The sequence below is a fragment of the Rhyacophila brunnea genome, unplaced genomic scaffold (genome assembly GCF_057557595.1).
Source record: "Rhyacophila brunnea isolate RB1 unplaced genomic scaffold, BYU_Rbru_1.0 scaffold_135, whole genome shotgun sequence".
Classification (NCBI taxonomy): Eukaryota; Metazoa; Arthropoda; class Insecta; order Trichoptera; family Rhyacophilidae; genus Rhyacophila; species Rhyacophila brunnea.
In genome coordinates this window covers 533849-556913 of record NW_028232791.1, presented here as the reverse complement: position 1 = coordinate 556913, position 23065 = coordinate 533849, and positions in this window count along the sequence as shown.

Sequence of the window (23065 nt, the reverse complement as noted above, 5' to 3'; positions counted from 1 at the left end):
TGTTTTTAAACTTTATTAATTGAAATATTCATTAAAGATATATGTTTTAATAATATACAGAAAACCTTTGCATGATAAATTGATGATTTAAACATGATTAAATAAAACCAGGAACATCCTTAGTGCTACCACCATCAAAACTATCTATAAATTAACGATCGATCACAATTTAAATGTCGAAAAACTGATTTTCTTACACACGTCTTAAGTATTCCACATATTTATATTGCGAATAACATCATATGTTTTAATTTAAAGGTTTCTGTTCACAAAAAACCATGATTTGTACATTTATCAGTTTTCTATGCTACGAATGCGGATACTATGCACAAACGAAAGGTCGAAATCTGCAATTTGCATATTAATGACTTTGCAGAGAGGAAATTATATATAAGGGAAATTAGAATGAGACGTGAATGGGTTAATGTGTTATGATAGAAAAATGAATTATTATTTCTTGTGAATCGATAATGCCTGACAAAAAAATATAAAAGATTTAAATAATAAGATGCATAAACATAGCATGTCTTGATGCCAAACACAAAATTCTATGCGTTTAAAAAGAGTAAAAAAATAGATATTAATTATCTACAATTTTAATAATTTTGAAAATAAAAAATGTATATAAATTAAATAAATATACCTATGAAATTTTCCTTTATATGGTGTAGGTATAGTACCTGAATATACATTTTTTCAAGTTAAAATGGTTGGCTTTTCGTGGGTACAGCGATAAATAATATTTTTTCTAATCATTTTCAAATAATTTTCTTTTTAAAGCCTACTAGTTCAAGGGTTTATCTCAACCGATTGTTTGGATTTTGACCGCGAAAATACGCATAAAAAAATTAAAAAAAGCATATTAGATGTTTTTTATAAAACTAAAATGTAATCTTTATTTTAAGTCTACTATAATAAATTTGTTATAATCAATTAAATAAGTTTTTGATCCTTTAGATTTTTAAAAACATAAATAGAATGATATAAAAAATATTTATAAATGCAGATTCAACTAATGAAGCTGAATAATCTTATTGGGTTTAAAATAGCATAAAACTCCTTTATGTTACTCATTAGATAGTAAATATTTATGTTCAAGATGAACGCATTGTTGCGAAATGGTATCTCAATATTTAATTACCACATAACTACTTAAAACCATTTAAAAATAATTTTAGTATCAAAAGTGTTTTCTCGTGTACCTTGATGAACATATAAAAATTGTGGGAAAATATCATATCTGAATTCTTCTATTAAAAGAATAAACTATAAGTTACACAAGATTTTTCATATCTAAGAAAGGTCGAATATTTTGATTTCAAGCAAATATATAGAGAAATGAATGGGAAAATAAACTAGGGGAAGATTAAATGATAACTTATTGTATTAATAATATTTTATAGCAAATCTTGGTACAAAAATTGGAATTTTTATATTTTAATAAGAATAAATAGATTTTATCAATATTTAGAATAAAAAAATCTGAGAATATTTATGAAATCAGATGTTCACACCCCGGCAGAAAATTTCATTTTTTATAAATTTAAATGTATATAAAGGAATAGTGTATAGCCGATGCTTCTAAAATGCTCATTTAGAATAAACTAAAAATAAACTATATCAAAAGTGTGATACAACGATCCTTTAATGTTTTTAATGTATGCCACTATTTAATTTACGTGAAAAAAGACCAATCTTGAGGATAAATCTAAAATCACTTTCTAAACAAAATGTAAATTATCATAAAAATAAATACTAAAAGAAAAGGTTAAAAGATTTCGGTCTGTTCGAAATTTTATTCATAAATTCCAAAAAAAAAATTAGAGATGACTAAAAATTGTAACAGAATTTTTGATGAAACGAAAGTTATTTTATAAAATTTATATCGATTTATCAAAAAATCCAATAAAAATTTTTCAATGTGTTCTAAAGACTTTATATTAGATTTACTTTAATTTAACATGGTATGTAAGAAAATTAGAGCATTTTAACTATTTTTTATTTATTATATCTTGTCTTAATTCTCTATTTATATGATGGATGTATTTTAAATTGTAAAAATTGCATAATTTGTATATGAATCTGCTTAAAAAAAAATAGTTATGGCTTTGTTAAGAAACTATATAGGTCAGATGGAGAAAAAAGACGTACGAATGACATAAGTTAACTTGGTTTAGGCTCTTATAATACGCAAATGGCAGTACTTCTAAAGATAAAATTTACAAAACGGGAATTGATAACGCGATAGCAAAAAAAAATATAAAGACAAATTTTCGGATACAATTGATGTTACTGTGTAAATATGAAAAAATAATCAAAAAATGCAGTCAACAATATAATTAAAGGAAGAAAGTTTTTATAGGCACTTCGTGAATTGCTAAAAATATGAGGGTGTTTATTCTTTCATATAATAAAATGAAAATTATATAAATAAAGATGAAACGAAGGAATATATAGGATTCTAGTTATAAAAAAAATAATAGAAGCTGGAGATTTATATAGAATCTATATTTTCCTATCAAAAAAATGCTGGTTTTTGCAATTTAATAATTTATAAAAATGCTGGACTACTTGCCTAATTAAAATGGTGCTGTTTTTATGGGTCATGGTTTGTTTATATTTATAAAAATGCCAAGTTTTCAAACATTTAATGCGATTTCATGGCTTTGATAATCTAGAAAAAAATGGTTATGCATTATTTTACTTAAATAACATATTTTGTTATAAACAAAAATGAATAAATGAAATTGTATTTAGCTATAAAACCAGCATGATAATCTGATTGACGATGTCTGAATTATTGCAGATGGAAGTAGAAATATGTAACCTATTATTGGCAATTGAACTGAATACTATAAGCGATAAAAACATAAACATGAAAACACAATATTACGAGAATAAATAATTATATGTAACAAATTGATTGTATATAGAATCTATTGTTAATAAAATAAGTGGTTTAATAGATCATACTTATTTGACCATAACGTGAGTAAAAGTCTATCTTTCATATTGAGAATAGGTTCACCTGTGCAATAATAATATAATGTGGAAGAACTTGGTGTTTTAGCATAGAAGATACAAACAAAAATGTGATGAGAATGCTGCGACAAAGTAATAGGAAGTAAGACCACTATTTTTTTTAGTAGTCGATACTTCGAGCAAAGGAATTTTCAAGAAATAAAAAGCTGTAAATATAACATCAAACTTTTCTCCTTAAAGTTTCTATCTATTACATATTGGATATCATTTGATTGATAACAACCCTTCAGTAAATTTTTACGATAGATGACTATTTATTAAGTCCATTGTCTTTCAATTTATAAAAAATTTTTTATATAAAAGTACAACATCAATATATAATTTCGCTTTTTATTCTTATCATCTTGAAACATTACGACTTCCAAGTTCATCGTTTTTCCGCAAGACTTATTCTTATAACAGTCTCGATCAATTCCAATGTTTTTGATTATACTTAAGCTTCTGTTGACATATTCAACTCCTTAGAATATGACTTATGTTATTTTTTTTATTACCTCACCTCAAGTTATGATGCTATGTGGCAGATTAAGAATTTAAAATCTTTGTGCATTGGAATAGAAAATAATAAACTGATGTCTGCAGCATTTGCTGCCTAATGTTGCAAAAATTTCTATCTATTAGAAAGACAAGAATGGGATAAATGTCGGGGGTTTAGAAAGCTAGAAAATCATCAGTATATTATACAATATTTATAGGGATTTTCTTTGAAATTATTGTAAAATATACGATTCAAAAAAAAACACATTTAATTGCAAAAAAATATTTGCAAATATTTTTAAAGGCACACATAGAAACAAATTACCACATAATAAACATACAAAATTAGAAAATATGATCTTTTCTAAAAAGCATCGCTTAAAGAAAGTTCATCTTTAGAAATTTTACATTTAAAACCAGTAGGTGAAATAAGATTATTTCTTATGTTAGAATAACGTAATACAAACCTTTAACGATTTGATTTTCGGCAAAAAAAAATACCTTTATTGTTAAATGAGGCACTATTCGATGATAGATGAACTTCAAATAACAGCAGAAATTTAAAAAAAGGATTAAAAATATTTTACGAATGCATTTGAACAACGAAATCTTGCTGACTTATTTTAAGTTAGACAATTAATAAAAAGAATAAATTTTAGAAACACAAAGAAAAATTAGTGAGTTAAATAAAATTTTAAAAGCTTCATCAAAATGTTAGCAACACCAACGAAAACTCAAAGAATTTTCATAATATAAAACAATAATTTATTATATTGGAAGCTAAAGCCTTGTGGAAAATAAAAAACGACACATCAGGTGTATGATGGAAATTACCTAGAATGTGCGAATTAAAATAACGAAAATTTTATAGAAGCATATGGACAATAATACCAGTAAAAAGCAGATGCACAGAATGGTGGTTTGACAATACATGAAGACATAATGATTAGTAAAATACACAACAATATGACCTACTAAAAAAACAAAAGACACACTACATTGTTCAAGAAAGTATTAAAAACAAATTAGATTTTATGTATATACGAGAAAAAAAACAAAATAAAATTTACCGCATGATTCGACAAGACTTTTTTGTATATTGGAAGAAGAAAAAATATATCGGTAAGAGGAATCTGAAACAATAAGCTTTAATTATATTCAAAATTTTTAAAATATGACGCCTAGAAAATACATTCAGCTGTCGAATTGTTATTCTGTCATTGTACAAATTCATAACTCGAGCAGTGCCATACGTCATAACATATAATATTATGGCTATAAAATACCATAAGTCGGTGTTTAAGGAGCTGGAAAGACCAACAGAAACAGAAGTATGAGCACAAAAAAATGATTTATCATCAATATAAACATAGAAGCCTGAAAAATCGATAGTTCGGAGGAGGTAAAAAAATGAAGTGGTTGAAAGAACTATTGATCAAATATTTTTTTAGAGAAATATCAAGTTTTATACATGCAAGACAAGAAGAAAGTAGAAAATATAAGCATAAAAAAAATGTTCAAGAATATGCTAATTCAGTTTCCATTAATGCCATTGTAAAAAAAAATATGATATGAAGCAAATTTGGGATAATAAAATGACACTGAATCCATTCATGATTTAAGAAAGGGTTATATAAATTAAATGCGTAATTGTGGTACTAATATAGCATGTTTTGATATTTAAGGTAATTTGGCAAAAAACATGGGATTAAATAATTAGTCTTTACATTTTACAGGTTTTTTTTATTCGCGTAAGGCGCATAATTATGATTTTTTCTATATTGAAAGCTAATATTTGTGGTACATAATGGTATTATAATTAAAAAAGGCGATAAATTTTTAGTAGGGAGCGAAACTTGTAACGAATGGGTTAGCGATTATAAAATATATGAAAAAAACATAATTTATAATTCCCATTATGCGTAAATTATGAAATTTGATGCTAGAAATAACATTTGGATCACGAAATTTTCTAGAGTGTGATTAAATTTTGGTAATTCAAACTGAAGCGGTGGTATATGCATAAAAATTCGCGTTGGGAAAGCGCTTTAATTTATAATTATAAAAATTAATATAATTTTAAGCAGTAAAAAAGATCTAAAAATGTGAAATTTTCAATTTTCCTTTTAATTTGCACTCGAATGAAATAGGGGAAAATAATTTGAAAAAGAAGCCAATCCATAGATATATTAAGAAGAAGGTATATATTTAAAAATCAAGTTTTACCATAGGTTGTATATCAAGAATTATGAATATAGATTGAAGCTTATGTGAAGAACATTGAATCAGCAAAACACTAGAATAGCTAAATAGTTGAAGGAGAAGACATGTTTAAAAAGAATGCAGGTCTGATAAGATTGAAGATATATCAAGGAAGTCTGTTCTATTAGGAAATCCTAAGCTTTGAAAAACAAAATTCCCGTAGCAAAAATCAAATTAATTTATAAATATATGACATTTTATCAATAAAATTGTATCTTTTGAATCTAAAATAAGATAAAAACCGTATATAATTTAAAATCTGGATAAGGTATTTTAGTAAAGCAAGAAACATACACAGAAACAATATTATTGTGGGAAAAACTAGAATTACTATTTATTAAAAATAAATATACATCGGTAGATTTTATATATGATGGGGTTGATATTATTATAAAAAAATCTTTTCTATGGAGAATCTAATAATTCGCTGTTTAAAATATAAAAGTAAAATATTATATTAAACTATAAATAAATTTAATTAAATATTTTTTTACTTAATAAAAGTCAAGAATTTTTTAAAAAAATTTTGAGATAAAAGAAGTAAAATCTATAGTTTTCCACCACTTTTATAAAAATTTTTTTTTCTGTTCTAAATCATACTATAATGGTTAGATTACCAGATAAATGTGTAGGTGATATTTCTGAAAAATTAATTTTTATATTATTATTGTATTATTTTAAAATATAAGAACTCTTTTAATAATCGTTAGAGCATTATTTACTAATAAGATTGAACTTTCAATCAATAAAATTTTATATTCTTGCATTACTTCGCTTATCGATATCTTAACTCAAAAAAATTACATTTACAAAATCGAATATTACACAAATAATGATTTTTCACCATTAAAAATATTGTTATTACAGTATTTTTTATGTTATAAATTAAATTATATGTTTTATTAATTTAAACTACTGAACATAATATGAAATTATTTCAATAATTAATTTTAATAGGGCACATTTTATTATTTGTTTACTTTAATGGATATAAATACATAATTATTTGAAGAATTAATTTTTATAGTATAAATTACATTATTTGTTTACTATACTGGATATAAATATATAATTATTTCAAAATTAATTATAACAGTACACATTACATTATTTGTTTACTTTAATGGATATAAATACATAATTATTTGAAGAATTAATTTTTATAGTATAAATTTTATTATTTGTATACTATACTGACATAAATATAAAATTATTTCAATACTACATATTTGATTATATGCTTTCTATTCTGAATATAAATATGTATTATTTCTAAGTTATTTCAATACAATATATTTGATTATATCCTTGCTATTCTGAATATGAATATGTAATTATTTCTAAATAATATTGTAAATAATGCACAGTGATTATTTGTGTACTATACAGAATATAAATATGAAATTATTTCAATAATTAATTCTAATATTATATATTTGAATTCTGTTTACTATACTTGATATAGATACAATATAATTAAGAATTGATTTTAATGGCACATGTTTGGTGATTTGTTTACTATACAGCATATAAATACATAATTATTTCTAAATCATATTTCAAATAATGCACATTTTATGATTAAATTGGCATTAAAAATATTATGAAATAATTTCAAGAATTTATTATAAATAGTACACAAATGATTAGGCTCTATTTTATAAAACCCTCAATGACCGACAATTTTATACACCGAGCATGGAACACAACACCACCAATAACCAAGACAATAGCATTAATAAGTTTTACGACCTCGCTTTTAGTCTACATCAAAGCTGTATCGCCATTTTCATTATCCTACAGCGCATACTACTGTTTTCAAAAACACCAGTACTGGAGATTACTAACCTCGTTTTTCTACTTTGGCTCACTCACGCTCGACAACTTTCTCCACATATTCTTTTTATGCAGATACTCTCGAATGCTAGAAGATGGATTTGTTCTCACCAGTGAATACTTTATTATGCTATCTTTTGTAATGATATCAATATTTATTGTTGGTCAATTATGCGTTGGATATTTTATGGGCCATTCCATGACATTAATGGCCAATGCCCTTTCATCCACTATTACATATGTTTGGACTAGAAAGAATCCTAATACTCAGGTGCAGTTGCTTGGATGTGTTGTTTTTCAAGCCTTCTATCTTCCATTTCTTGTTCCTGTCTTTGGGTTCTTGAATGAAAGGAAGGTTCCTTATGATGATATTATTGGCATTTTTGTTGGGCATTTGTTTTATTTTCTGAAGTATATCTTTCCAAGATATGCTTTTGATATTTTTAAATCACCTACCTTCGTTCGAAAGTTGTTTGGTGAATTTGTTGAAGAAGTTAAGCCGGTAAAAAAAGAAAAGGTTAAGCAACAAAAAGATTCTGTCGTTGTTAATGAATTAGTAAATGTTAAAGAAGAAGGTAATGGTTGGTTAGAAACTAGCGATGTTGGATCTGATCAAAGCAAAGATTCTTTTAAAATTAAGGAATCTGCACATGAATTATTTTTTAACGAAAAGAAGATCGATAATCTTAATCAAATAAAGTCAGAAGAAAATATTAATGATAAAAAGGTAGTTTCCAGTAATAAAGCGCATGATAGTGAAAGTGACGACTTGATAATTATAAATGAAAATAATAATAAAGAAAGTGGAAATATATCTGGGGATAAAGTAGTTGTGGATGAAAATAATCTAAATCCAGTCAAGGTTACGGAAAATAAAAGTAAAGATAGTGGGAGTGAAAGTGATGATATGGTTATTGTTAATGAAGAAGATCTAGAATCAAGCTCTTTGATTAGTGACGAATTTACTTTAAAGGATAAAGAATCAAATACAAGCGATTAAAATGATGCCAGTATTAATTAAAACATCTGCAATATTTATAATATTTCTTTAACTTCCATATTGTTTTACAAAAATTCAATTTTTAGACCTTAAATTTAATTTGGATAAAAAATAGTAAGTTTCATTTTTTTGCATATCATGTGAATTATTTTCCTCGATCATCACAACATGACTACTGTTGCAAATTTAACCATTTTGAACTATTTTTAATCCCTAGAAGAAGAGCTGTTGATGAAAATAGATCAGGGGTAGGTGTCAAAAGATTATCAAGGTGTTGTGCAATATTCCCTATGGACTGACTACGTCTCATTAGATGGAATTTAAATAAAAAACTTAACCCGTAAATAAAGAATATACATTCTCAATTTCTCAGTGGATTTTTAAAACCTTCCCCTGTTCTATCTTCATTAACTTATATTCTTCTCTCATATAACATTGGTTTAAATATCTCTCATTATGGGAAAGCTCAACATTTCCTCTACTTTATTTGGTATTTTTAACTCCATAACAACTTCCTTATGCGATGTTGTAACAACTCACCATATACCAACTAATAAAGCAATTATATATCATTTTAAAATTTAGTCTTCTTTTAAATAGTGGTATTATATATAACATAATGTATGATTTTTGCTATATATTTAATAAAAATATTTCAAAACTATTATATACATATTTATATACTTTTAAACTCTACTAAAAGTACTAAATTCAAATTAATATTGATACTTTTGTTTTATATCCCCTAATATATTAAATTTTAGAATTCTTTTTAAGTAGGTTTATTACATCTCTAAATTATGTTTAAATATAAACATAAGGGTAGTGTAGAATATTTAATGCATTTCTATAAGTTAATTTAGTCTATAAACAATTTTTATGATATTAATGTTTTTTCACAAAATTGTTATGAAATTAGTTTTTGTATGATAAAATTATATATCCATATTTTAATATATAAATAACTTATGACATACTCTATAATTTCAAAATGCAAATAGAATATTGATTAAGCTTTTTTATTAAATTTAATAAACTTATTTTACAAACAATCACAAATTTCAAAATGCACATGAAATGTTATTCATGGTTTTTTTATAATTTATAATTAGATCACTTTAGAAACAAATATAAATTTCAAAATATACTTAAAAAGTTGATTAAACTTTTTATAATTTTTATAGTTTTTAGTAAACATATTTTCCAAACAATCTTAAATTTCAAATTACACTTCAAATGTTGACTAAAACCTTTTGATAATATCTAATAAACTCATTTTATAAACTATCCTAAATAGCACAATACACATTAAATTTTTATCAAGTTTTTTTTGCCATAGCTAATAAAATCATTTTATAAGCAAAAGAAAAATAAATAAAGGTTCCTTACGATGTTTTTCGGTATTCTAAATTTTGCTTGTCTAAAAAAAGGCTGCAAGTTATTTTAAAACTCTAATTTTGTATTCTAGCACACATATAAAAAAATTTCGAGATTTTTTACAATTTTTACTATCAGTAGTTCTTCAAAGCCACAATAAAAAATATGTAAAGTTTTCTGCATCTTTGAGACTCCTAGTAATTCAACCTGCATATTAAACGTAGCCGTAGGCATCTTAAATTTTATTTTGTGCATTCTTAGTTTTAGAATCTTAAAAAAAGCGACCTAAGTTTACAAAAACCTTGTCTGTATTCACACTTCTAATCACAAGTATAGCCTTTAAATGCTATAATTAAATCTTAATTATGTGATAAATATCTATATAATGCACATAACTAATGTAAATGGCTCTCTCAAATTTTATTTTTTTGATATCTTATTACACATATGAAAATAAGCTATGCAATATATAAATAGTTTTAGGTTTTTAAATGATAAAAGCACTAATAAAAGGCTGGTAAGGTTCTATTAACAAGGTTTTTACAAGAGTCATTATACATAAAACCCTATTGAAAATTCTAAAATAATTATAAATCAACTTATATTGCCATACATTTATACGTATAACTAGAAAATACTTTAAATACTAAAAGTGTTCAGAAATATACTTTGTTTATAAATTTATATTTTATTGCATGTAAAAATATTATACACATTAGATTTTGAGGATATATGCTCACAATTTTTTAATGTCGAATATCCAATTTTACTTTTTTCACTGTTTAAAAAGAAAAAACAGACATCTCGGCCTCTAAAAGATACTTCATGTCTTTTTTTACATTTGCATATAGATTAAGTAGCATTGGATTATTTTCTTTATATAAAAAATATGTTTTAAAAAGCCATTATAATGGGCATTTGTTAGCGAGAATTTATTGAAATTTTTTTATAAAAACATAAAAAAGCACATTTTATGCCATCATATTGTTAATTCTCTTTATCATACATCATTATACATTATGTCATATATAGATAAAAGTAAAGTTTATTTTCATAGTATTTCTACTTTTTTATTCTAAAACTTTAAAAAGTTTCGTTTCATATTTATTTTATGTCAAATATTCAATAAAACCCGAAGGTATAATTAATATACTGTATAATAAGTATATATTATCCTGCTTATTATAAAAACAAATATTTTGTCTTCTTGCATATAATATGTATCCTATAATACTTCATGATATATACTTTATAAAAAGAAATATAATTTGTCTTAATGTTTTCATGACTTTACTAATCGTATTTATATTTTTTTATGTTCATCGATTCTTAAGATATACCTTTTGTGGGTAATTATATTGGTGAAAATATCATAAAGGTGAATTCGGTGTAAATATGATCTATTTATATGTGTAAAACTTAAAAAGTAATTTTTTAAAAATCCAACGACTCCAAAATATTAATATATCAGAGTACTATGTATTTCAAAAATATGGATTCGATATAATCAACCCTTGTAAATTTAAATCTTTGAATACCACTCATAGAACTATAAGACACGTAAAAATGTTTACTGTTATGTTCAAGTATTTCAAAAAGAAGTAATTTGAAAATAATTTTCCCTTTATCATTTTTTTAGTGCCTCTTATATACAAATTTTCAATACACTAAGCTGAATAAAAATTTCACTCGCTACAAATATTCAAAAATTAGCAAGACAACAAAAAAATATTACATAGTATATTAGAATAAGGGCAAAATCTCATTTAAAAAATATCAATAGGCTTTAATTAAAATACGTGATTTCATAAGTATATTTTTTTTATTCAAATTATTGGTACTAATTATTATGTGAAACTTGGATTTATCGAAATACAAACTAAATAACATGTTTAACTTTTGCTGTTAATAAAAATTTTGCAATTTTATTTTCCGGTTATAGTGCACTTATCTCAAATATATAAACTTAATGAAGATAATTCATTTTATTTTTGTTGCTTTATTTTGGGGAGATCAATCGGTTATTGTAATATGACCTATTTATATACGTTTAATTCATAATATGTCTTAATTTTTTTTAATAAAAATCGTAGCTTGAGAGAAGGAAAAATTTCATCTTCCTTTATTTTTAAATAAAGTACTTGATCTAAAAATACAGAAAGTGTTCATATATATAGATTTGTTGCCTTAATAAAATCTTACTAGATTTTATATTTTTAAATTCTACCGATAGCACAAAAATATTTTATATGTGATAAATTTACGTGGTAATGATATATTAAGGTAAATTTTATACTTCAGAAAGTAAAATATAATGTTGCTTAGACGAATATATAGTTAAAAAAATAAAAATAAAGACCATACATAAATGCATTATTTTTATGCATAATGATTATCATAAATATGTCAAATGTACGTAAGTATATACTCCTAAATTCCAGCGTGGGAAAGACAACCCTATAGTTTATATTATATTTGAAATCGGTTCTGCTTGGTCTTAAAATATATTTTGTGATATTTTTTATTAAAATATTAAGTAAAAAGACCTTTAATTTCTTAGCATAAACAATAATTAAAGCAACAACTGAAACAATGATATAGCGTAATGTTACTATTTATATATTTGTACAGTTAACATAGGTCAAATTTTATTGGAATTTACATAAAATCTTATATGAAAGTATACATTAGACCACATATAGAACATAATTAAAGATTTTTATTGTCTCATAAAATAATATTAAAAGATAAGAATATCTAATGTTAATGTATAATACCAAAAAAAATCTTAATTTGCAATTTTATCTTCAGAATCGAGTATTCCAAATCTTCTATCGCTCTCTAGACAGTTGATTATATAATTTAGCAATTTTTAATAGTCTTGATGCTTATTCTGTAATTTATTTATGTGCATAAAGGTGGTTATACGCAAAACACAAAATATTTACCGTATTATAATTTATTTTATGGCCATTTAAAAGAACATCATATATCATGTCCACAATAATAAACTTATCTCAGCTGATTAATTTTCTTATCCAGATTTAGACAATTACTAGATTTTGCATATTCTTAATATTTGTTCGTTTGTCTGCGAATTTCCGTTTGGGATTTTATACTTATAGAACAACATCATCAGAGCTTGATAATTTTGATGATATTATATGCTTTTTATATACATTCAGATAAATCGAGTTTTTTACTTAATTTTTTCTAAAATACATGCATAAACCTAAAATGATATCCAATAAATTTTCTTTGTGTGAAAACGAATATACTATGTCTAAGGTATTTTTTTATAATTATAAACTGTAATCTTTCTTTTTCATCTTTATATTTATAATTTTATATAAACTTATTACAAATAAATAAGTTAATAAAAATAACAAAAAAGTAAGCTGTGTGTAAAACCAAATAAAATATGTTTAAATTTTCATTGAATATGTAAATAAAAAAATCTGTCGCTTAAAATTAAATCTGTTCGATGCAGCACTTCCTGTGATGTAAACTTTAGTCCTATTTTTGCTTTTTTATTTTTATAACTGTCTAAATGACCAATAGTTGAATTAAAAACCTGTTTTTACTTTGTAATAATATCTGAAATAACGTTGATGAAATCTGGATACTTTGAGTATATTACCTGATCTATTATAATTACCATGTTCATATGTATACGTTTTTTGTGCTAAATTCGATTCGTTTGTTTTATTGCTGGAATTACTCTTCAGTGACATTATTTGCGCTTATTCCGTGATAAATGAAATTTTTTAATATGTTTTGTGATGCAAACATTTCAAAAATAATGTTGGTTCTTGATGGCGTGTTTATCTATTTCTCTGTAAATTTAAATAAAAAGGTTCATAAGAAGACCATGCTTGTCATATCTTCTATGTATAATCTATAAAATTCGTATAAATCAAGCCTTTTCGCATTCGATACTAATTTGCTTGAAGACAGCGTACAAATATATTATTTATAAAAATGATTTGATGTTTTTAGGCTTAAATTTTTGCATGTTGTAGATATATAATATAAAATTTTTGTTATATTTTAATTAACTAAAACATTTTTGAAAGAAGTTTACCATGCTTCATATTGCATCCGTTTTGTTTTCTTGTTTTTGTGGTATTTAATGCATTTGTTATTGCTTTTTTATTTATTTTAAATATATAATTTTTTTATAAATTGTTTTTTGTAATACATACAAATTGACTATATTTAAGAACTCATTGCTTCATACATACATAGATTTTACATATGACCAATTAAGTTTTTGGGGCAAAATATTCTTTATAAAATATGCAGCATCGAAAAAAAAACATTTCAAACAAATAACAAAGTAAATTCTCATAATTCTAAAATTACATGTTTTTTTGTATATAAAAAAAAATGAATTTTAAAAGGTAAATTTATTTATGACTTCAATTGTTTTTTCAAATTCATATTGATAAGAATTTGCCCGTTAGCTTTGAATTTTTTATAGAGCGAAATTGCTGTTTCTTGGCTACTTGCATATAAATACGCTTCGATTGTAAGAGTTTGGTCGGTCCAAATTTCTTTGTCTAGACAATTTTCATACAAAGATTCTAGCACTTCAACGTGTAATTTATCAAATTTATGATTTTTCTCATGCTCCATATTTGAATTTGAACTTTTTATTTGCAATTCTTTAAAAATTTGCGATACGTATATTTGAATTATTTCTTTTTTATCATCAATGGTAATATCATTTTTCATTAGTATATTTGTGACGCATATAATTTGCTGATTATTCAAGCATTTTTTGTGAATAGCCATAAAATCTAGTATATATTGATAAGTTTGTTTTGTTAAAGGGTCTTCACTTGCGCATCTGATATGTCTAATGATGGATTTAAACACATGAATCATAAAGCTGTTTTCATAAAAATCAAAAGATATTCATAAAGTTATGATATTGGATAAGTCATATTTATAAGGCGGAGTCGGCCCCTTGGAGTAAATAAAGCAGTCCATTGGAGCTAAAAAACTAATTTCGGAATAGACCATACTATTTGATGAAACATCAATGTTGTTAGAGCATATAATATCTTCAAAAATCACATCAAAGAATACGATATTTTCATATTTTTTAAAATCAAATTCATCCATGTAATTTTCTGTGATTTCACTTTTGGTAAGAATTTTATTTGTATCTAATAAACGCAATTTTTTTATTTTATTTTCTTGGGTTCCGCTAAAATTGATAATTAAATCAAGAAAAGATGTGTATACTATGTTTCTCTTTTCAAAGTTATATACGAAAGGGAAAGAAATGGATTTGTCATATTTCTTATGGCAATATAAGATTTCTTCATGTGAAAAAATGGAATTATGACATGGCCTACATTTTGATGGTTCACTAAGCGATATTCCTAAAATTAAGAATTCTTTCAATTTTTTGATCAGTCGATTGACAAGATCATCAAAACTCAGAACTATTCCTTTGTCATTAAAATCTCCCACGAGCATGCACTTTCTGATAACTTGATCTTTATAGTTGAATCCAATGTTGATTTCTCTTTTACAACAAATTATTCCCTTTTCAAAAAAATTTATTTCAATTCGAATCAGAGGACTCGAAGAATCCCATTCTAAAGGTTTAAAATTTATTTTTACTTTAAACATGTTATAATCTGCAAATAAATCTATTGTTTTGTTCAATCCAAGTGTATCCCTTAAATCTGTTGATTTTTCATGAACTTCTAAATGTTTTCTTCTATTATTTAATTCATTCAGTACTTCTGCATTCTTAAATTCGTTTACAAAAAAAAATTGCTCGGAGTCGCTTCCTGATAATCTTAAAAGATCATTGATTATGGATCTAAGACTATTATAATTTTTAAAAATACAAAATATCAATGTATTTTGGTTTATCGTACTTAAATCCGGCAATCCAGAAAGAAAAGTGTATCTATCTGTTTCCAACAAATTTTCTATATTTTTTCTGCAAATGATAAGATTCAGCTTCTCCGTTGCAGCTCTATCTAATTCTGAATGCATCATATGATTCGGATCTTGGTGTTTTAAATATTGAATATCTATGCATTTTTCATCAATTAACTCAGATAATGTATCATTTAAAACACTAACTATATCTCTCATGCTTCCATAATGATGTAAAAAATTTTGTATGCTATGGGTATCACTACTTTTTAAATAATTTTTAGTATAAATTCTTTCACGCAGTCCTTCACAACGGTTTAATATACTAGGCAAGCATATATGTGGTTTTAAATGATCTTTAATATAAAATTGACGTATTGCGTTGATCATTTTTGTCAAGACATTCGAATTTATTTTCTTATCAAAATTAGAATCGTCGTAAGCCAAAAAAAGATCTGGTATGGATTGAAATTCTTGATCTTGTGCAGCATAAAATAATCTCGAAAAAGAATCTGACAAAGACATTTGTTTATCGATAATTTCGGCCGCAATATTCATAGAAACAGGGGAATCGATATATTTTTTTATTTTAAATAGAATATCTTGTATTTCTTGATTCTGGTCGCGGTTTTCGGTAGGATAAACAATAAAATCGCTGATCATCTTATCAAAATCATCTATAGTATTCATATTTTGTGTGAAAAATTTGTGGAAATCTTTTACTGCACGATAGTTTGATTTTTGGTTTTTTAAAACTAACTCATCATCTATCCTTTTTTTCAGATTATCAATAAATTCTTTTGATTTCTCTTTCCGAATAGAAAAGCAAATAGTTGTATACTGGCTATAAGTTTCACTCTCCTTATCTATAATTTTATCGATGATGCTATTTTTTATTTTTTCTGTTTCTAGTAATAAAGTACTTTGGCGTGAATTTAAATGTGTCAAATCGTCAGAAAGAAACACTATCGGTAATAATCATAATAAAATCATTCTTCAAAAATTCCAGCTTCTAATTTATATAATTAAAGGGTGTAATATGCATACAATTTATAATAAAATCTTTTTTTTGGTAAATTTAAATTTGATTTTTATAGAAAATTAAGATTTATAGACTTTATTGATAATAAAAAATATCATAAATGGTTAATTATAATATAAGCACTGTATTCTGTCGTATTTTGATTAATATGTATAAATACAAAGATAATCAGAAGGCACTTTGTATATTAATTAGATGTGAAATAACAGCAATAATGCAGAATAGATTTTTAAAATGTATAATAAGTTATTATTGAACCAATACCAGCATAAATGAATATAAAGCAATTAAACGAAATTTTTTAGTACGACGCGGTAAACGATTTCCTTTACACTTTCATCTCAAATATACTGTTTCCCAATAAAATATGCAAAATATGTTTCATGTAACAAATAAATTTACTGTTGAATAACAAACTGGATTTAACTTTGTATGTAATAAATGTTTATTTATGGCTATATTCTACAAAATGAAGTTTTTTTTTATCATACATAGTTTTTAGCCTTTATAGAAAATGTGCAAATAGTTTTTCAGCAAGATAGAAGAATGTTTTATGTATGGTAATTTACAGTAATTTATCGAATTAAATTGTAAAAATACGATGTTAATGATAAGACCACCTGCAAAATTAATTTAAACAATAATATAATACTTGGAGTAATAAATATATAAAAATGATATAATTCTATAGATGGTCTTGAAAATAGCAATATAATTTTTTACTATACAAAATGCCATTTTTTGGTGACAAATATTTTTTCTTAAAATAATATTATAATCTAAATTCTAAATAATAGATTATTTTTTTAATAAAATATTTTTAAACGTTAAATTATAATTTACCATAATAGAAATATTATGTTGTTTGAAAATTACATTGTTTTTTTTCACTTTGGATTAGTTGTTTTGACTTTTGCTGTGTAAATATAATACAGTTGCACTGTAATCGGATATTTAACCATAATGGTTTTTACTACACGGGAATAATTACATAAAAATAAAGTCAAAATATATTGCGTTACTGTCTAGCATAAGCTTTTTACATCGAAAAATTGGTCATAAAAATACAAAATATTAATTCAAAATCCATAAAAAGGCTTTTTTTGTGAAATTATGATCTAGTGTAATTTTATATTAATATAATATGCTTTTGTTCTTTTTCGTTATATCTAGACTTAAAATCATTTATGACACATGATTGTCACCATTTTATTTAGACTATATCTATGCTCATATTATAATGTGTTTGAAGTGATTGTAATTGACCATTTATAGAATATAAAATGATAATAAAATACAGATTGGCTTAATTCACTTTTTATGAGTTTTTATTGCATTATATGCTCTACATGACAATTTATGAATGAAAATATACTTGCCACTTTAAAAATTTCTTAATTTACAATTTAAAAAAAGGGTCGCTTTTGCACTAATGGTCTTCTTTAGTTTAATTGTTTTTTACAATTATTTAAAAATAATATTAATTATTTATTTAAAGTCCTCAAAACGGTATAGTCATTTTTAGGAATAAAATTGAATCATTTTATCTTATAAAATACCGCACTATTCTTTAAGTTTCCACAAAAAAAAACATAGAGTTTTCACATGCTAAAATACATATGGCTCTGCATATTTTATAGAGGTTTAGATAAAATCCTATATTATGCATTTTAAAGCTTGAAATCATATAAAATATAAGATTTTTAAAGATAAGTCTAATTAAACATGCGAATTAGAAGCATCTATGCACCAAAAATAAGCTTTGAAATACACTTGAACATATATCATTTAAAAGAAGGAAATTTTTTGTTTTAGTATAAATGAAAAAACATGTAAAGAAAACACCAAGAAGTCTTGTGGTATTAAGAATTGATAATAGAGTCTAATGCCTAAAAAATAAATGATATTTAAAATAGTAATAATCATTACAGTGACAGCTAAAGTGAATTCATCCATAATTTTAATGTTTATAATAGTATAATGATAAAATAAATTTTGAAATTTTATTCTGTCGAATAGAAAATGATTTTTATGATGTATTTAATTTGAAGTAAGATGATAATTTTTCAAAATAAATTTTTTGATTGAAAAGTTGCTAACTACCAATAATAAAATATAAACACAGATAAAATGTTTTAATAGATAAAAAACTCGTATTATGGCTAACTTCAATATGTATACTTTGTTTTTTAAATTTTGATGAATGATTAATGTAAATCAACTGCTCTTGAGCAACACAACTAAAGTGTAGTGAATATGTAGTAAATGTACAGAATATTTGATCCATAATGAAATTAAATCACAAACAATTTTAAAAATTCAAAATTTATTTATTTTATTAAAACAATATCTTTCCCGTTAAATCTAAAAACACATATATTTATGTGTAAAAAAGTCATTTCGACTTTCATCAATCATTTATTTTTTCTAAATAATTTTGAAGGTTGATAAATTACGGTTCTTGCAATAAAAAAAGTCTATTATATTTTATTTTATCTATTTTTAAAAAAAAATGACACGGGAGTTCAAAATAAGCAAGTAATCGGTTCTAAAATGACGAAACTAAAAAAAAAGCTTGACAACTAAAATAAGAAAAACAATATCAATTATATTGTAACGCATAAATTTGAAAAATTACAGTATCTTTTTTGTTTTTGTGGCACAGTGATTATTTATTAAAACACATGTGTAATCAATACAAGTTACCTTTTTTGCTTATCGCTAACAGTATCAAACAAAAAATTATTTTCCATTGCGTTTGTGCACAAATTAACCCATATATGAAACAAATGCAAGAACTAAATAGTTCGTCTTCTTATCATAAATTATAAATCATGTGATCGAGTTTATGATCTTATAAATGATTCTGAGGTGGTGCTTAGAATCTCAAAGGAGAAATTCAAAAATAGACACACCGATATACAAATGAAAATGCAAACCACAATGTGATTTTTTTCCTTCAAATAAACCAAATGAACTTCGTAGAGTAGAATACAAAGAGCGAAGGAATACCAGTCTATGAAAATTCAAAGCTATCTACATTAACTAACAGATACTCGATGATAGTGAACTGTTCCATACATAAAACTTTCTTTTAGTTCATACGTTTGGGATGGGATCGACTGTTCTGTGATTTATTGTTTATTTAAAAAGTCAAGTTTGCTACAAAAAGATTTTTTATGCAGATTCACGGATTTGAATGCTTAATATATTGAATTGGTTCAATAATGAACTTCTAAGGAATATTAAATTTAAAAAGTGGCAAAGATTGAGCTGAGGGATAGATAAATTTGTCTAAATTGAGATCGGCGGAATTATTAATTCGATGCTGTATATAATATAAAAAAAATAATAAATTATTTCTAATTTTCTTTTTGAATGTAGGATTGATTTTATTTACTTACCGTCTCAGAATTTATTTAGAAATGTATTAAAAAACATTTAAATAAAAAAATATTTTTGTATGCATATGCAGTATTGACATTTTCATATATAAAATGTTTTTAAAACCTTTCTCATTACTAATAATGGTGGTTTATATAGCAAAAAAAACATTTCTATAATACTTGGGACCAATAAATGTTCCAAATTGACATTTTTTACTTGAAATGTGCTTAGAAATTCATTGCTAATGCTAAATTTTTTTAAGTTTGGTTTATAAGTCTTGCTTCTTATGAAATTTAAGCTGAATAATCATTCGTTTCGCCATGAAATGTATATTTTTTTTTGTATAATCGTGTTTATTATTTTTATTTAAGAAAATAAAGCGAATCTATGGGTTATGTTTTCAAATTGTGCTTCATGATAATTTCGTTTTTCATGTATTTTCTTGGTTACTGAGGCATAAATTTGTACATTATAGTAACTAGACACGAGAGAAATTCTAGAAAAACCTTTTTTTGCCCGTATAATCATCTTCATTTCACAAATATTTTCAAATGTAATTAAGAAGATCAACATTATTATGTATCAATAAAAAAATCAAATTTATATGAATCTCTATACAGTGTAGCTACTATAACCATAATCTTAATCATAAATTTTAATAATTTCCAAGAAGCATACTTTTATATACAAAAAATACAATTCTTATAAACCATAAAACACTAAATATTTCTAGTATCATTATAAATTCTTGTAGTAATCTAAAAATTCTTTTACTATATATAATAATATGATAATTAAAATTTATTAAGGGATTTTCTAGGTGACATCGAGCATAGAATATGCATAGAAATTTATTACTGATATCGTCAATCGGTGGATTTATTCAATAACACCTAAATATTTTTCAAACAAAAATTGTGTGTTTGCTATATAAAAAAGTCACAAATGTAAACTCAAAATACAGTTTAAAATTAAAAGTCTATCGAACTATTTTTATTTGATTTACGAGGTTTATAATTTATTTATAAGATATGTAAAACGTGAAATTTCTTCTTAAATTGAAAACTTTATGATATGATTTATGTACTTCCCCTTTTGATTCTACCCATTATAAAGCTACTTTATTCCATATGAACATTTTACTGGGCATTATCGGTTCAAATCGGTTTCATTCGATTTTCAAGATTTTAGCAAATAATGCCGATGTGACATAAAATTAAAATTCTGCAATTCTGTATACTATTAGATACGCGGAAAGTTATATTGTTATCCACGACGGTATCAGATGTAATAAAAATTGATTTTAGTATCGTTTGAAAAGATTTTGAGTAATTTGTAGTTATAAACAGTCTTTGAACATTCCTATGTCGACGCAGTATAACGATTGATATTTAGTTTTATGTGATATATTTACATAATTATCATAAATTAAATAAATTTACAACAAAAAATGTGATTTATTTCTAAATTTAAAATTATAAACTTAAAATTTACATGCGTCATAATTCGATTTTTGTTAAATATAATCATGCATATATTATAGACGACAATAGGTGCAGTACGTGGACTAAATTAAGGATAAATTATGTATATAAAATACTGTTGCATATAATAATTTATTTACCAATAAAATAATTTTTCCAAGTCACGAATTTGCCAATTATAAGCATTTTTAAAGGAAATCTAATAAAATGTTCGCCACGCACAAGTTATTAATTTCATATGAAAATACTAATTCATAATCTATAACATCGATCTATTTTTTAGGAATTATGCTCGTATTCACCTTTAAAATCTATTTATCTAAATAAGATGAATTTGTAATATTTTTACAATACTTGTTTAATTAAATTTATATCCCTACCCAAAAAAAATGTTGATAAAACAAGCAACGAAAAAAAGATTCTATAATCCAATATTATCGATGACACAAACACGAGACTGTTATTCCGTAATAACAAAGTCCAATAAAATTTATATACCGCCTGATAAAAATATCAAGTTAAACATAAATCCTACAAAGCACATCTTCCAAAATGGTAATTTTTATTTCTTGTACAAAAACAAGATTTACAGTATCGATGAAACATCTTTGTCCGATAGTTTTTCTCAAAGTAATCCGCCCTGTTATAAAGAACTTAAGATTCCGGGAAAAGTATATGATTTTGAAATTTCCGGAAATACAATAATCGTAGGATCAACTAAAATAATGATTTATGAGCACGAAAAAATTCAAAAACAACTTTATGGACCCGACTCGCGTATTACATGTATTAGTTTATATGAGAATTATATTCTTGTCATATCAGCCTTCGACAAGATTGTCCGGCTTTTCAAAATGGAAAACGACAGTCATAACATGTTTGAGTGCCCCGAGCTACCTTCAAAATGTCTTTTACTAAACGAGGATGTTTTTGTGATCGGTACTGAAAAGGGCACTCTTATTTTTTATAATGTTGGAAAAAGTCTTCCTATAAAGACCATACAATTTTCTGATAGTCCAATTACTTCTTTAATTCGTGGCAATGGTGATAAATATTTTTTTGTGGGGTGTGATGGTGGATTTATAGGATATTATGATAATAAAACTAATTGTGAAATACAAAAAATTAAAGAGGATTCTTCTGTGGTTTGTATGACATGTGTAAAAGACAACTTGATTGTTGGATTCCGTTCTTTTAAAAAGAAGTCGTCGCCAACTAAAAATTACACTTTAAAATATTTTATAGAAGAAGTTT